The 17,966-nt window shown below is 38.8% G+C and overlaps 1 protein-coding gene and 1 non-coding gene across 2 annotated transcripts in view; one reads left to right on the top strand and one right to left on the bottom strand.

The window, feature by feature from the left end:
- LOC124155667 (insulin-like growth factor-binding protein-related protein 1) overlaps positions 1 to 17,966 on the bottom strand; it is a 49,552-nt gene that overhangs the window by 12,414 nt on the left and 19,172 nt on the right. The window lies entirely within an intron of this gene.
- On the top strand, positions 14,370 to 14,451 carry Trnas-aga. The gene has a single exon. It is a non-coding gene; the product is annotated as a tRNA-Ser (tRNA).

Below are 17,966 nucleotides of genomic sequence, written 5' to 3'. Positions count from 1 at the left end.
GCAAATAGGGCAACGCCATGCCCACTTCCGCCCATATCTTTCGTAGCTTTTGCAGCGCGTGCGAAAATATGCAAGATATTACTCAGCCCGGATTCCATGCTTGCATTGAGTCCCAGTTGAAATCATGTGAATCCACTACTCTAGGGAATTAACCTAGCGGCTGGCCACATGATAGGTAGGATGAAATCTTAGACTGGAGTGCTCAAGGTGGCTGCTTTGTACCAAAAGCAGAGGCCACCATAGGATCTCCGACTAAATAAGCACTGAAGCGCTCAAGGTAGCTCCGTCAGTTGTAAGTGTAGTACGCAGAGACCAACATTGAAGCCCCAACTTTGGTATTATTATGGGGAAAGCAAATAGTAGCAAAAAAAATGCTAACAGTTAGTTTTTCCAATGAGTCCTGAAACTATCTTCGCGAGTGCTAAACGCAATGGAAATAAAATTTCAACCGAAGTACACAGCATGAAAGCAAACGCTATTCGTAGTCAACCAATCGGACCCATTACGCGATCTCAGATTTTGCCGTTTCAGTTTTTGTTCCATGGTTGGTAACCGAAAACCGCTCATGTTATAACCTCTATTAAATGTTCACTCTGGAGATGAAACTCTTCCCTGGGAACGCATCGTTCAAAGCAACGGTAAAAACTCCTGTTGCATGCACACGACAAAAATGTAACCTCTTTATCGGCTGAGTGCGCTTACCGACAAATTAACATAGAATAAAATAAAATTACTTTGCTTTATTCCACACTTTATTTTAAATAGCACGACCCTGATTTCAGCACCTGATGATAGCATTAGGTGCTGAAACCCGGGTCGTGGTATTTAAAATAAAGTGTGGAATAAAATAAGGTTATTTTATTTTATTCTATGATGAAGCAATTCCACAAAGTAACACCTGAGACCGTGTCTTATGTAGAATTTTTTTATTATTACATTATCTTGAAAATTAAGGGAATAGCAGAGCTCTTCCAAGTATTGCCCATGAGTATCCTATCTCCGTAAATAGTCACCAACTCAGATAAATCCCAGTAGTTGTACCGTAGAGTCAAAGATATCATACGGCAAAGAAGCATGGCAGAGAATAAAGGGCAGTGATGTATGGCTTCGGAGTATTATGAAGTCAATAAATGCATGGAGACAGGTCAGGTCAGCGACACCAAACGAAAAACTGAACGTAGGAAATATAGCAATAGGGTGGTTTCCTATTATTTTTTTATTGCCTAAATCGAAAGATTTTTACTCCTGGAGTACGAATTTCATACTTTTAGATTTTTAAATGACGATATCTATTTTTCGCGATTAAACGAAAATGTGAAAAATATCAAGCGCGCGAAAACGCGACGGCTAATTAGGAATGGTGGGAAAAAGTCCGTGTGACGTATTTCTGGTTCCCCCTGCCGCCTTGTGAGGTGACCTTGGGGCGAGGCTTGAGCGCTGATACGACGCAGGCTGCTAGCAGGTAGCTGAGTACCCTGCTGGCTGGTAGCGCTTGGCATAAATAAGGATTATTATTCCCCTATCAAACGAAGGAAACTTTCCGAACTTAGGTATTTTTAATGTGTGATTATTAAGAGATGTTTCCCTGAGCTCTGTGCCTCATGCATGCAGTAATCTCAGACGATGTAAAACTCCTATCTACTCGTATAGAAACTAGATCCCTGTGACGTCACGTGGAGCGGCATTGCATGGGCGCCAATCTGGCCTTTTTCAAATGAGGTTAAAATTGACCATTTCCATTCGTCTAAACTGGGATTTCTAAAACCAAACAGTTTTTATATTATGAATACACTAATGGTGGGTAAGGAATCGCAATCATTGCATTTCGTTTTCTTTGATGAAGGAAACTACCCTATTGACTTATATTACGGCCTTTTGATATTTAAGACGTACCGAATGGCGAGTTCTTTGCGAATCGCAGCTTTGTTTACAATTTCGAAGAAATGAGACAAAATTTCGATAGGGAACTGAAGTCATTACCTGAAAATTTTCGCTGGATTACTAACTGATTAAAAGTGAAAACGATTCATGATTTCCTCTGACGTTGAAGAAATGCAACGAGAGAGAAGACTCTGGCTATCATTTCCAAAAAAATGTGGTGATATAATTATAATTATTTTATTTATACTAGTCTTTGTAAAAGACTTAATCATCATGTCTTTTAAATGGTCGGAAGACTTTACCATTACCACATTCTTGTGATTATAAATATGCCATATTTTTTCCACGACGAGTAATCATCAAATTATAACGAGTTAAAATTACATAATTAGATTTAGTACAGCATTTCGTAGGCTCATAATTCGGGGCCCATTGAATTAATTTACACCTTAAATGCGATGGAAATTGAGTAAATGGCATATTCTAGGGGAGATTACACGAGCATTCCTTTTCAAATATAGCCGAATTCGCTTATTAAAAGCGGTTCCGTATCAATAATTTCTAGCTATTTTTTGTAAATCAGTAATTTAGTATTTTAAGTATTTATTTAATTTCAATCTAATTTCAATTCTTTAAATTATTAATTGGTTATTCATCTTCGATTTTATTTTATAATATTCCACTTAGGGGGAGGGTGTAATTGAAATAAGTCAAATTTATTTTTTCTTTTAATTTCACTGCTTCCTGCCTCGCTTATTCACTTAATTTTTACTTAAGTTTCAAATATTAAGTACCGTGGGGTGCCCTGGTTAAAATAACCTAATCCTACCTTACATTCATATTTACCCCACCTCCTTATATATTATCAACATGCGTTTAAAGCAAAGGAGGGTAAATTGTTAGATATTTGGTTGGCTTTAGTGAACGAGGAACTTGATTGGCAAGATGATTAATGTGAAATACTCAAGCCCACCAATCAGTAGTCCTTAATTTCTTTTCTCTCGAGGTTAACCATTGGGGTCAGGAAGTGTCTGTCAAAAGGAAAATGATACTGGTAAGCGAATGGGAATGGGGTCATTCGTACCAAAGCCCAAAAGAACTCCCGTGCAAGAAATAGGGATTTGCAAATTCATCGTTGCTTGACCATTCATTGAGGCTGAGTTATTCGCTTCTCAGGCTGTATTCACTGAAGTCTTGACGGGGCGGAGACTATAACCCTACGTGGGACCTTACAGTAAATAAAAACAACACTGACTTCCGCCTTGTTGGTATGAGACCAAGATTATAATGGCAAAATATCAGATCACGTGATGGGTCTGATCGATCAATAGAGTCAAACGACGGGGTTTGTTTACATTTAGTTCATTTCGTTTGGAAATTTTATTTCCTTTGAATTTACAGCTAACAAAGAAGGAAATGTACAAGGATTGATAAAGAATTCTATTTACAATTATTTAATTCGCATTTTCTTCTAATTTCCAAAATAATACTGAAGTTACGGGTTTTAATGTTGGACCCGGTTTTTCGTCGGTACTTTACAGCCACCTTTAGCGCTCTTTTTTATATTAACACTTCCATGCAGCAGAGTAATTCAGGGCAAGATGTTGGAATTGTAATATAATTGAGCCGGCGTCCTTTCTATCCTTATATGAGATATTAAGCTCAAACTCGCCATATGCTGCGTATCACTGATGAATCCAGTTCTCTTCCGAGTGATGGCTAGAGGAAACGTTACAGAGCTGAATAAAATTTTATGATGGATTAAATAAGAGCTACTTTAATTCTGTTTTTCTTTTAACAAATCAGTCTCGTAGATTGCGAGCTTCGATCGATATTTCAAAACGCTTTAATCAAGTCAGATTATGGTTTCATTTATTCGGCTCTAAAGCTAATCCTATCAGAGAGATTGGGTTGGATAGCAAGGGCTCAGGAAAGTAAAACAAACGGATGGCTTAATTGGACCAGCTAGGTTTGTATTCCGCGTCGATTCATCTTCGTGACCACAGTATCGCGTTACAGCAGGCGTCTTCATGATTCACTTCAGACCTGAAGACGCCTGCTGCGGCGCTGTTAAAACAGGTCACGAATATGAATCGACGCGGAGGAAAACCCGGAAACGTAACTGCTTCACCACTCCGCGTAAACCTCAATCAACGATGACTTAATTGTTTCGCAGCAGCAGAAAACGAATGAAAGGTCACGTGACGTGACTCCATGCGACTTGAGGGGAAAACAAAGGCGTGCGAATGAAGGTCGTCTGTAAACGCTGAGACAAGAGTGGGCTCGCGGAGGTTCTCACCGAGAAAACGTAGGAGCTTAAGAGTGCGGTTTCATGAGTTATGTGATGGTGGATTTTGTTTGCATGCGCATCTTCTGAAAGTTTAACGACCACAGAATCTCCAATCAAATGAGCTCTTAACTTCATTCTTATTTAAATAGACCAAATGGACGCCAAAACCTTGGTCAAGAGGGTATCTTTTCTTCAAAATTTCTTAAATAATACAACTAATTATTTTTTGAATGCATTTACCATATTTTGCAAAGCAAAGATTGTTGGCACAGTGTGGAGGAAATGCAGTAACTGATCATGATAGGGCTGGTTATTTGCTTACCCAAAATTGCAACCTCTATGCTGTTAATAGTTAGTGCCTAATTGTTTAAAATTGATTTAGGTAGGCAGGTACCATCCAGTGGCGGATACAGAAAAAAACACAAGGGGGGGCGCAACATATCTTGAGTTATCTTTACTTTTATCGTAATAAAAGATGATCAAGTCACAGGCAAAGTATATGAAAATTTTATTTAAAGTGATTATAAACATGTAAAAGACAATGCCATCTTATGATATAAAAAAGTTACAATTGTGGTTTTGTAATGTTCGGCAATACAAGCGGACCCGCAAGGGAGGGGGGGCGCCCCCTGCGCCCCCCATCCGTATCCGCCACTGGTACCATCCTTAAAAAATCTACGTTAACGATGATGCAGAACAACCAAAACAGGAACTAAAAATACGGCCTATAGGATGATTGGATGGGCCGTAGCCTCGCACTCAACGTAACACGTTAGGTAATCATAGTACTAATACTCATTAATGAACATTATTTCGCTTATCCTTCTGCACTCGACATAATTTGATTCCTTATTTATATCGTTCCAGCCTGCCATTGAAATGCGTTTCTTTCAGGACATAATTCATGTAAGGATTCCGCTAAAAAAGAAAAGGCATATCTGAAATTCAGACCCGAACCCTAGGATGGGTATGTTTATTTTTAAAGGAAACTTCGACACCTGAAGTTTTACTGCAAGATTATTTAGGCTCTATACCATTGTAAAATTAGATACCAATATGGCTTCCTCAAAATATTAATGTATTGCGAGATCCTGCGGTTAACCCAAGTTATCGAACATAAACACCACAATCCCTATTTCTTGGGGTTTTCCAGGAGATTGAGTGAATCTATAGAGTATCACTGTCAGTTTATTCTCGCTGAATCGGAATGAGAAATGAAAGCACGTAGTATATCACATCCTCACTTTATTTGACGATTTTGTGAAAAAAATAGTAACTCTTTATCGGCATTATTTTATTGTTTCATCGAGATATTTTTACTTGACGTTTTTGTACTAAAATGTCGGAACTTATTCCATTGCGTGCTGTTGTTTTTCATTCAATCCCTTCCCATTCGTAATCTAGACGTATCTGTTGAAGCCTGTTAATTGCTCTACATTTTGCTTCGGATTAAGGAACGCTTGTAATCTGTGCGGGGTACTCTGTGATGTCACCATTCGCCCAACCGCCGCAGGAAATGCCGCGTGGGCGGGCCAGTTTCGCAAGAAAATGTACTTCCCATGTGACGTGACTCACCCACACGGGCATCTGGTCACCACTTCACAGCGCCCCCCCCCCCCCAACCCATTCGCATCACACCCGACCGAGAAGACGCTCTTAAGCCTTCCTCCCAGGCATTTAGAGCGTCGCGGCTGTGAGCCTCTGACGACAATATAAACACGAGGAGCCAAGCCATTGTAGTCTCGCATCGATATATAACTGCTCGTTGAAGATAGAGAAAATGCGTTGACATCGTTGCGTCTGTCCCGTGGATCAGTCACCGCCTCTCAGAGTGAAGCTCCTTCACTAGCCAAGAGTAGCGCAAAAGTTTTTCCACATTATTTTCCAATTGTGTGCAATATTTCGGCTGGTAAAGGTTCCTCTTCCAGGGTACAGTTTTATTGTCTAGTAATTCAAACCCTGAAAGCTGGAATTATTTTGGCCAGCAAGATTTATAGCTTATATTTTAGGGAGCGGGCGGGGTAAATATCAATGTAAGGCTATGTTGAGAAATTTTAAATAAGGGCCTCTCACGATACAATATTCTTAAGAGAATTTAAATAAGTAAAGGGTACATGATAGAAATAGAAGATGGATAAGAATTACTAACTTGCCTCCGAGCTACGAACAGTTACCGATTAAACACAAATACTTTCCCATTTTTCGGAAGGGATACTGGCTCTCCGCTACCCCCTTTTTACGCTTCGATTGTGACCAGGGGGAGGGGGGCAAAAATTGAGTGCCTTTTTATGTAGGGATAATTTTCACCTAATAAATGATGTCATTGAAATGATCAAGCGGATTTTTGTCCATGGAAATCATTGTTCCCGTCTTTTGATCTAGGGTTCTTCGTGATTTCGCGCGACAAATTTTTCAAATATGCCAAGATGCGTTTCCAATAAAGGTTAGCTCGATTGGAAAGAGTTTAATAATAACCTTGATGCTTGAGTAAACAAAAGATAGACCGGAAATACTCATGATAAAAGGGGTGATCAAGCTAGTCGGAGGGTAAACGTAACGTAATCGTGACTTTTATTTCTGGGATTACCAAAGTATTACTTCTTTACTTTTATTTGTATGACTGTGTTAATGAATTGAAAATTGAGGATTAATTTCTAGCTCAAAATATTTTTGGAACACGCAGATACTACAATTTTTACTTTCCGCCCCTTCGTGTATTGAATTTACTCCTCTTCTTCCTTCCTCAGTTATCCTGCTTCATCTTTGGAAGCGTTTCGCATATCACGCTAATTTATAAAGTACGCATTTCAAAAGCAAAAATAATTATGAAGATAGGCTAATTAATAACCGTTAATTAAGAGTTTGATCTGGAGTTAGCTCTCTTCGGTTCGGAAACGTGGACACTAAGGTAGGAGGACGAGAGAAGATTGGAGGCATTCGACATGTGGGTAAAGAGAAGAACGGAGAAGGTGAAATGGACGGAGAGGAGAGGGAACGACGAAGTGCTGGACATGGTGGGTGAGGAGAGGCAGCTTTTAGGTGAGATACGTAGGAGACAGAAGGTATGGATGGAGGGAGTACTCAACGAGGAGGGGATGCTGAAAACGGTGTTAGAGGCTATAATGTTAGGTAAACGAGGAAGGGGAAGGAAGAGAATAGAGTTTTTAGATAGATTGAAAGGGAGTAGGCCTTACAGTGAATTGAAGAAGGTAGCGCTGGTAGGAAAGGGAGGCTCCCAGATCACTTCCTCATTACTACATGGAAATCTACCTTCATCCGTAGAATACTGTAATAATAATCTAATATTTACGACGTAATCTGATTTACTTCTTTTATTTCCGCAACTGCCTTACACCATCACACTTTTTTGAAATGAAAGCTATTTAGTTATGGCAATGGCTCGGATCTTAGCTTCTCGAATAGTTTATCACCATTCTGATTGTTCAGTTATGCAAACATATTTGAATTCATCAAACTTCGCGAAAAATTAGACATTGTATTCTGCCTCTCCACTGCACTGCTACAGCCGATAGTATTTTATACTTCGTTTGCTGATTTGCTAGAATGCTTTCTTGAAATTGATAAAAATGTAAATATATCTATGATTAAACTTTAGGAACGATTGAAAATTTAACGCCATCGTTACAAAATAGATTTCAGAAAAATATCCATACCTCCTTTTAAGTATAAATGTCATCGCTCGGAAGTAATAATGCAATGCATCAGTTTAAAAAAATTATCGAACCATGATAATTCATTTTCTTTTCGTAGTATTCCAAAGGGGCTAATTTTCGTTATTAATAGATAAATTATTTGCCATTACTTATCAGTCCCCGAATTCCTGGCTTTTGACAGCAATACCCTCACATTTTAGGGAAGTCGCCTGAACTAATGTTAAGGTAGGTTTTCGTACTTGATTAGGCGGTTTACCTGATGTAATAGCATCGTCTGTTTAGTGGCATGGTGTTTTTCCACCTCTTAGTGTTCCGAAATATACATTTTCAAAACTAATAACGAATATTTGTGTATTACTAAAATTAAAGCAAATTTATTGAATGAATTATGAAATTGTAACATGAAACATCATTTCTTTCATAATTAAGTACACCATGGTTACAAAAAGGCGATACAATAGTTGTACAGAATAGCTTTTTGTAGAGGGAAACGGCAAAATTAAAGGCCAGGCGATGTATTATTACGCAGTTTTGAACTTAGAAAATCTCATTAGCAGTAATAGTGTACAATTTTTTTAGTCATCTAGATTTTTAACACAGGATGTAACTGATTTCCGTGTTGAGAACGATGTCCATTTCGTCTAATTGAAAATAGAGCGAGTGTTTGTGTCAAGAGGAGTGGAGAGGGGAAGGACAGTTGACCCCCTTGCCCTCCCACGAGCGGGCCTGGTCGTCGCCCCGGAGAGAAATAGACCACTCCTTCGACAGCTACCATGGATGTGAAGTTCAGTGGACTCACTGACGTGCACCCAGGGAATACCCATTTCACACATCGCTTACTTAAGCTTCATATCAAGCCGAACGAGTGCGTGAGGTCCTCCTTTGGTCCAGTGCCCACCTGCCACTCACCTTGCCTGACGTGGGTCTCTGGATGTTTGAGCAATTTCTCGCCGAAAAAAAAATTCAGTCATTTCGTACGTGGCTGCGCCTCACCGGCAGCCACTCATACGCTTAAGAAAACCATCAAAGCGTGGGTACTATTTCCGCCCAGGTTTACTTCGCAAAGGAAATCACATCGCGCGAAGGATGCCCAGAAATGAGATCAGCAGAACAGGTGCGAGGGAAAATAAGCCACAAGAGAGCACCGCACTCTGTTGACAAGGTGACCGGCGGATGAAAATATACAAACTCCGAATCGAGAGCGGCGAAGAAGAAACGCAGAACTCGCGCTCCTCAAGGCCTCTGAAATTCAAGCGAGTCATGTGTACTAAATGTGCTGGGCCAAGAGGGGATTACGAGCCGCGGCAATCCATATGTGGATATCTGCGAACTTTTTCTCCTCAAATAGCCAAATTGTAAGATAATTTAGGCTAATTTATGCTGTATCCTGCTCTCCGATTTTTCTCTTTTCTCGATATCTCCAGAGAAACACACTGCTCGTGCAATTTGAAAACGGTGCTTGGTAAACTTATAGCTGCAAATTTCATAAAAAAAGCAAATCATACATTTATGAAGGAGATCAAGTTCCTCGGTAAATTGTCACTAAAGGAATGGAATACGATCCTGAATAAATATAGGTTATTCAATATAATATAAAAATAGAATATTCAAAACTACAAACCGTAAAGGAACTTAGGTAATTAATGGCCACAGCCTAATCTCACGTGACTTCATTTCTAATTTTAATTTTCTCTAAAATAAAGTGTGATTATTCCACGAATCAAAAATCATTCACCTTGACGTGAGATCAAGTCAAGTCCCCAAAAAATAGATTGATCGTTTCGGTCTATTAAGTTGAAGAAGTACCCTTCTAGCCTGTTAATGTTTAGCATCCTAGATGATGCAGTATAAATGATTCAGAGATATGACAGGGGTTTTCTGAATTTATTGGATATTTGAAAATAGAATTCGGGTTTCAACGAATTTTAGCCACTTAATTTAGCAATATCCTAAATTTTCTTGTGGTTAGCTCGCGCAGTTTTAATAAGAGCATCGAATGTGTCTAAAAAGCGCTTCACGTCCACAGGAGATATACCATCTCTCTTCCTCATGGATGCTGAGAAATTTAGAATTTGGATGTGGGCCATGTTCAGAATGGTCACTCCAAAGATGCAAATACGAAGTCTTTGGTGAAAAATACTTGGCTATATTGCAATTATTGCAATCAAATCATACGCTCCCATCATCAAATTTCTCCCAAACGTAATTGGCTTGAGTTTCAACTTTACCGCCTTCTCCACTTATCCCTTCGGCTCTCCACGACGGATCCAAGACCTAATAACGGGAGAAAGGGAATTTAATGTGCCATATCTTATTTATTTATATTAAGGCTTTTGGGATTATAAGAATCATGGCTTGCATGTTATATTGCACCCCCATGTATATTTTTGGAGTCAGCTTACATTTCAAATTCTTCCTTTGTCTACATTCTTCGATTCTCTACTGTGTGTCTTTCCATTCATCTTTTTGCACAAGGCTCAAGAACTCATTCTTAATTCGTAGATTACGATCCCGGAATAATGTAGAAATGACATTTCATTGCGAACATTTAATACTGCTTGCTCGATAACGACAATTTTTTCTCGAACAATGTTCATGCAATAATCTGGTAGGATTGCCATGCTGAGCGAATTATTTACCAATCGCTGCTACTCTAAATATCTTGTTGCCAACTTTCCAATGAAAACCTTTGCCCCACGCTTTGCCCTCTAAGTGACGCACTGCACCCCAGGATTCCTATTTTTCTCATGCCAAACCCACCCTAAAACCTGAATGATCCGCCTAGGCCTCCTTATCATCCAACTTCTTTGTATCCCTTGCCACCCCACCCTTGACGCGATAAAGGCATAAAAAACCTGAAAACTTTTTTTACCCGACAGCGTACTTGAATATTCTATTTCTTGGTGGAACCGGATGTGCGCTCATTATTAAAATTTTTGTGGAGGGTATTAATACAGATTTATAGTTTATTGTAACAATTATTCTTTTTAATGGTGTAGAATTCCATAGTCATAAACAAATAATTTTATATCGAATAACTGCTTACTCATTTATGAATATCTCCAGAAATAGCTAAAGCCGAAAGCTGAAGCGAATAGCTAAAGCAGAAATAGCGACAGATATTATTTGACTGGACCCCTAAGTTGGCCAAATAACATAGCCATTGTTGCCACTAATCACAACACAAACCACACAAGCAGAACTATTTTAGGGTATTTGTAATGTTTATTTTCATTTCGGTCATTTAGCAGCGTCAATTCTACGACACCTACGTTTTTGTTGCAAGTTAACATTCACAAATGTAGCATTACATCATCATTCCATATATATTAACTCAGTGTGGCACTGGTAAATTTCTGGTGGCCATATCTTGGCGAGAATTGATGATAAATCTGAACGTCTGTATATATTTTTGCTCCTAAAAAAAAAAAGATGCCAAGGCCAAAAGGACCTCGGGTCATGACTTGACCGAAAGATCTCTGGCTCATCGTTCCTAGACAAAAAGCGGACTGTTAACGGAAAAAAGCGAGAGAAAGATTCATTAAAGAACTGATAATCATTCTTCTCATACAGATTTGTGCCTTGCGTTGTGCCTTGCGTACGTCATTGAAGGAAATTTCATTTAATTAAAAAGTTTTATATCAGCCAAAAGTTCTTAATAATGCTTTAATCTTGATTACTATTCAGAGATGGAATTTGGACAAAGTGACCGAAAGCTGAGGTCATTTGCACCACGACGTCTTGCGCAAGAGGACAATTACTGTCAGTGTTGCTGGCAGTAAATATTGAGGTACCATTGTTATTTGATACAAGTTCAACGTATAAGGAAATGTAATTGGAAGTTAAATTCTCTGAATCTCTTTGTCATGTGGTTGACATATTCTGTTCGCAGCACCATGTAAAGAAAATAGGGAGGCTTATCCTCGGATTCAAAGGTTTTTGAATTTATCTAGTTGGTTGAAGGTACATCGTACTCCGATTCGACTTCGTATCAATATCTCCGGCACGAACGGGGTGAATTCCACGCTCAGATTTGAAATGAAGCCCCTCTTGCGTTGTAAGGAAACCCGTGGTGACTCGCGAAAGCCAATTACTGTCATTCAGGTGGGGCATGATTACATTGGGTGGGCTTTGGATTACGTGGGCTTTTCAACTCTCATTTACAAGAAGATACCTTACTGAAGTAACGGGTAACCACCAAAAAGACCAATATCTGAACGCTTATTAATTTCAAAGCTGTACAGTACATTGAATAATTCATTGGAATATTATTGTGCAATACCTAGGTGAATTTAAAAATAAATTCTCTTTTATTAATTTTGACTAAAAATTCCATTATTTAAATTCTTTGATGTAGGTACCTCATTTTAGCCAAACGCGCTCCATTCTTGATATAAAGTACGCTTAGAACGTGATAGCCATCAGATAGAAATGCCCATTTTAATAACAAACTGGTTGGAGTTTGATAGATAATTAAATGGTTTCATTACATATAAATATCGTGATGAAAAACATACATTTTTGTTTACTGGATTTCTTGAATGAGTAATTGACATTCTTGAGGAAACTTTGGTATAGCCCTCGAATGTGGAAGTGATGGTTTTATATAAATAGCCTCACTATGCCCCGTACGCACTTTTCGAAATTCATGTCTAAGCTGCTATAAAAGATAACGTTTAAAAAATGATAATGAAGAAAAGAGTATAATTTCAAAAACTTTGCATTATTTCTCCGAATTTAGTTTAGTGATGATTTTTCAATGCGGCTCTCATAATAAAAGATGTGATAATGAATCGGTACGCTATTAGTATTAAATGTGACTCCTATGCCTATCTGCTCTACGGCGTGGAAAGGTCAGGGGAAGTTGTAAAATTATCAAATGAAGAGTATCCTCAGAAATATGGCGAAATGTTGAATATATAACGGACTATATACACGGAAGCAATAAATGAAAAAAATGCCGCTTCAGATCCATGCCCTATTGCAAGAATAAGTGTCTTGACCAGAAGATGAAACAATGAGAGTTTCTGAAACTTGACCCCTATACCGGAGATTGATTGTTTAATTTCAAACGTAAAACGAGAGTTGGAGCTTAAAAAAGAGGGAAAAACATAAGGGTGGAAAATTGGGAATTATTTGATATATTACTACAACTTCTTGTTGTAATTGAGTGTTGCGTAAGAGAAGGCCCTCATAAAGAACTGAGGGACAAAACTGTTGGAGGAGTAAAACATGTTATTACGCAAACTTGTGAGAAAGGAAGTTAGGAAAAGATAGAAGCTATTGGAAAACAACCTCTAAGAGTTATTTAAAGTCATTTTTGGAATGAAACTTGATGATTAAATGTCACTTTCTGCGGCGTAGTTTATTGTTTTCCATGTAACGTCAAAAATTTATTACGTTCTAAATGTACGCTAGAGAAATGATGGCTAATTCCTTCAAGTGATGGTTCTTCCTTCTTGCTTGTTTTATAAACATTATCGATTGAATTCTTACATACACGAATAATACGCTAAGAAAAGCATGCGAAAGATCCACAGAGAAAAAATCATTCGCCTTGACCGGGATGATTTTTTCTCTGTGGATCTTTCGCACGATTGTGCATTGCGGGTGACTCCCGTAAAAAGATATCACCGCGGCTAGTCCCGGTATACTTTAAACAAGAAAAACATCGTCTCTATAGAAGGTCAGCGAAAAGCCCACATTATAATATTTCCATGTACGAATCTTCATACGTACGCCGTCAACGAGTGGAAGCTCGGATATGAGGAATGCCGCGAACTTGTTAGGCTGAGTTCAAGAAAATGAACTTCTTTGTTCGACTATCGCATCAGCACGTGCCCAAGGGTGTATTCATACTCATGGTTTCTCCCAATAGGATTTTTCCGAAGCCATCAATGAAGATTGAACTAGATATCTTAGAAGAAATTCCTCACTTAACTCACTCACTTGGTCTATCAATTGAGCACTCGAAGCTGCCCGTGCTGTTTCTCTCCCGTTGAAGATGCGGGTGCCTACAAGGATATATTTTTCTCGGAAAACAAAGCATTTTAATGGGTGAAATGGCAGCCAACTTGCTCAAAATTCGTCAAATGTGCCCCAAGAGAGGTTGGGTAACATTCCATTCTCTCAATACCTGTAAATAGTGAAGTAACTTGCTCGAAGGAGTTCTTTCGCGGATTTATGGTTGGGAGGATTCTGCAAGATTTTAGGAAGTCCAAAATAGAAATAATTTTCATTTCCTTGCAGAGACGACTAGTTTCCGGATGCCGAGGAGTAAAGGTGTATACTATAAAGCCACCTCCGGTCACTCACTGACTGACTCTCTCATTCATGCAAATGTTTGGAGTGAACGAGATGAGATACGACAAAAAAATCATACATTCGAACCCCTTTTAAGTCCTTCCGTAACCCTAGGAAAACTTGTCGAAATAAAAATTCTCTATCTCTTACAATAACATCACCGAAATTCTCCCAGCGCACCAGTAGCAGTAAAGGGAAACAATTATGATACAAATACTAAGGCAGTCGTGGCCGAGTGGTTAAGGCGTCTGACTAGAAATCAGATTCCCTCTGGGAGCGTAGGTTCGAATCCTACCGACTGCGACTTTTTAACCTAAGTTAGAGAGATTCATACAACTTTTTGGGGTGGACGAATACGTCAAAAAGTCACAGAATCGACCCCTCTAAAATCGTCCGATACTATAGAAAAATTTGTCGAAACTACATTTCCTATGTATTACTGTGTTTTCAACTCTCTCAATGCCTCTAATTTTTTGGGGCACTTATGGGTTAAAATGCCGATGGTAATAAGGAATTTTAATTCCATTGAGAAGATTGCTAATGTCTCGAAAGTCATTGTGGCAGACATTAGTCCACGCCTCAAAATAGTCAGAAAGTCTGGAAGCCAAGAACTGTTTGTTATTTCTAGGGTTCAATTTAAGTAGGTTAGATATCAACAACAAAAGATCCTTAAGGAAAAAACTGCAAACAAAAATTGTGAGAATTGGCAGAGTAACGGAGAGGTCTAGGTTGCAGAGCTCATCGAGCGAAAGTGAGTTATTCAAATGCATTCGATAGAGCACTTCAGGTATAATTTTCTGTTGTGAACATTTTCGATGAAATATTTGATCATGCACCCGAAATGAACATCTGTATCATATCTAAGACAACCTGGTATTGAATGTGATTGATCCCTAATGCCGATCCCATTTTATGCACGTAAATTTTCGTTAGCTTACTGACGGAGAGAATTGGAAGCAGTGTGAATATACTGTCCTTAAAGCACACAGCACTCAAGCAGGGATCGGGCAATCTCTGAAAAAAATAATTTTATATCCCAAATTTCTGAAAAAGTAATATTCATTATCTATAGAGCTGTGGATGAATGCTGTTCGGGATTTCCACCTGGTTAGCTGTTCATTCGGAGCCTACGTTTCAATGACTTCCTCTGCCATCGTCCTCAAGGCGTTGGGCTAAAGTTTAAAGAGCTAATTATTCCATTTTTTGGTCGATTTAATTACGTATCAGTTATTACAAATATTTCGGAAAAATAATTTGGAAGTAAATGATTTGTCTTACAAGATTTTAATAGCACTAAGATACGGCTTCGCTCACATCATGAATGAGACCGTCTGCTCAATTACTCAAAATTTGAATGAAAAATGCTCTTTAAAGCCCATTTTTTGTTATTCGTTTCCAAGATAAGAACTCGAGCAGGACAGCGTGGTCTCTATCTCCAAACCCGAAACGCTCGCTTAGAATGCAAGCCCTCAGTTTGCTGAGAGCTTGTATTATAGTGGTTAGGAATGTAAAAAAATTTCAGAATCATTTCCAAATGATGCAAGGTGAATAGACAAATGTTCTGCTACGAATGAAAATTATTAATTTTTTCGCCTTCCGAAACATCAGCTCAGAGAAAAATTCACAAGGAATCAGACACAAAATTGTTCATTGACAGTTAAATCATATACTACTATCCAATACTATTGAGTAAAATCGCCCGAGTTTTATTGGAAGGCATCTTTATCTCAATTTGAGCATTCGTTTCGTTGGCGATTTTATGTAATTAAATGGCATAAACGTTGGGGAATAGATATATATCTGGACATTAGACCTGATTGCACTAAAAAAACCATACCTTCTTCCTTCTCCACACTTTATTTCTCATCATTTCACATTCGTTCCCATGGCAATTCTATGCAGCTCTTCATTAAAAATATTTACCGCCGATTATGATAGATTTCCATGGAGTATTTTCGAAGCATTCTGGCAGTCTCCCCTCCCTTCATGTTCTTCCGTCTTCAGTTCACAATAAGGCCCACTCCATTTTGACATTATATCTAAATTCTTATTCTCTTCCTTCCTTTCCCTCGTTTATCTAATATTCTTCCCTCTAACACTATTTTTTCCGTTTTCAACATCTCCGCTACTTGTGCTAACTGACTGTTTGAATGATACCAATAGAATATGAAATCTGGGGCCCTGTAATACGGGTTGAAAAATTGGAGGAATAACCTGATTCGCAATGTTATCAAGCAATCAAGTATAGCTGACATATTTACTTCCAATTCTTGATTGAAGACAACTGAAAAAGTATTCATTGAGGGTTACAATAGTGAAGCTTTTACTTGTTGAAAGATAAGTTATGGGCCATGCTTTTACTAGTGTTTTATTGCATAGAAATTGCCTTAATTACGCCAATATCAGAGCAAAATTCAAAATTTTCCACGTTTTCGTCAATAATTACTCTGTATAAGGTTCACAGATGGCTCTATAGAGTCATGGGATGGATATGCGGGCCAATTATGGACCATATTTTTCTCTTTTCGGAGGCAATGCCATTAATTTTATTTCAAGTTTATTGAACAGGTTAACCGTAGCATCGCGGGGCAGTCGCAACGCAATTCTCTACTGGACCATAAATTTGTGCGCCAATGCTCTCCATCTCCATCCTCAGCCATTTTCTTCCTCTCCGGCAGTCGTAAATCCCGAATGCGCTTAGATAAGGAGGGCTTCCTTCTCTTCGATACGACTGCTCATATGACCTCCATTCACCCGAAAAAGAGAAAAAATTCAAAATAGGAAGGAGATTAAGAAGAGCGCGGACGTTTCTTTCACAGAATTGCCTCCTAAAGCTATGTGGGAGCAGTGGAATCGAAAATTTACACCACGCATCGCCTTTATTCAGAGCGGTTTCCATTCTCGCAGTTTCTCACTGAGAACTAAAATCCCGTGAAAGTGAGAAATATGTGCCTGAGATAGGGCTTTCAAGTCATTTGAATCTTTATCCTTTTTTTACGCATTCGTTCGAGGATGCGCTATTCGTTAATGTCGAAACGCAAGGTATATTTTAACGGCCATAATGTTGCCCAAGTTCGCCTCTTGAGTGTGCTTGCACGCAGTGTATTGCAATCCTAATATTGGTATACTGTAGCCCTCCTCCATTTCTCACTATCCCAAGCTACTTCTTTTACCTCCCCGAGGCTCTATTTCCCCGTATCTTTCTAGTAGCTGATACAGAAATAATTCAAGGGAAAAGATATCTTGCGCTACCCTTACTTCTGTAGTAATGATGAAGAATGAAGTAATGTGCAAAGTTCAATAAAGTTTTATTTAAACTGAACACCCATAGATGTAAGGAATTACCATATTATGATATAAAAAAGTTAAAGTTGTGGTTCTGTAATGTTAGGCAATGCGGGGGGCCGCGCATGGGGGGGGGGGGGAGCGCGCACCCCCCGCCCCTCTGTATCCTTCTTAATCTGCCATAGGTACTTGCCCCTTGGTGTTTCACCGAGAACTGTTCCATCAATACTCTTTTCCATTATGTTTCCCACGTAACTGCTGGATCTCAATATTTGGCTAATGCCTATTTTTGTTCCTTTTTTGCGAACTGTGATCTAAAGTATCCTTTCTTGTTCTATTTTTCCCTGCACCACCATATTACTCACCCTATCCGTCGATTTATTCCTCAGTATCCTCCTCCAGCATTAGGTCTAGTCAACTATTCTATTCTGATCAGTTTTTCCGATGGGCCAAGCTTCTGAACCAAATAGTGATACATCACACACGAATGTTTTCAATTACCATAAAATAAAAATACATTGTTCTATTCCAGA

The sequence above is a fragment of the Ischnura elegans genome, chromosome 3 (genome assembly GCF_921293095.1).
Source record: "Ischnura elegans chromosome 3, ioIscEleg1.1, whole genome shotgun sequence".
Lineage (NCBI taxonomy): Eukaryota > Metazoa > Arthropoda > Insecta > Odonata > Coenagrionidae > Ischnura > Ischnura elegans.
This window is presented reverse-complemented; position numbering and strand designations above follow the sequence as displayed.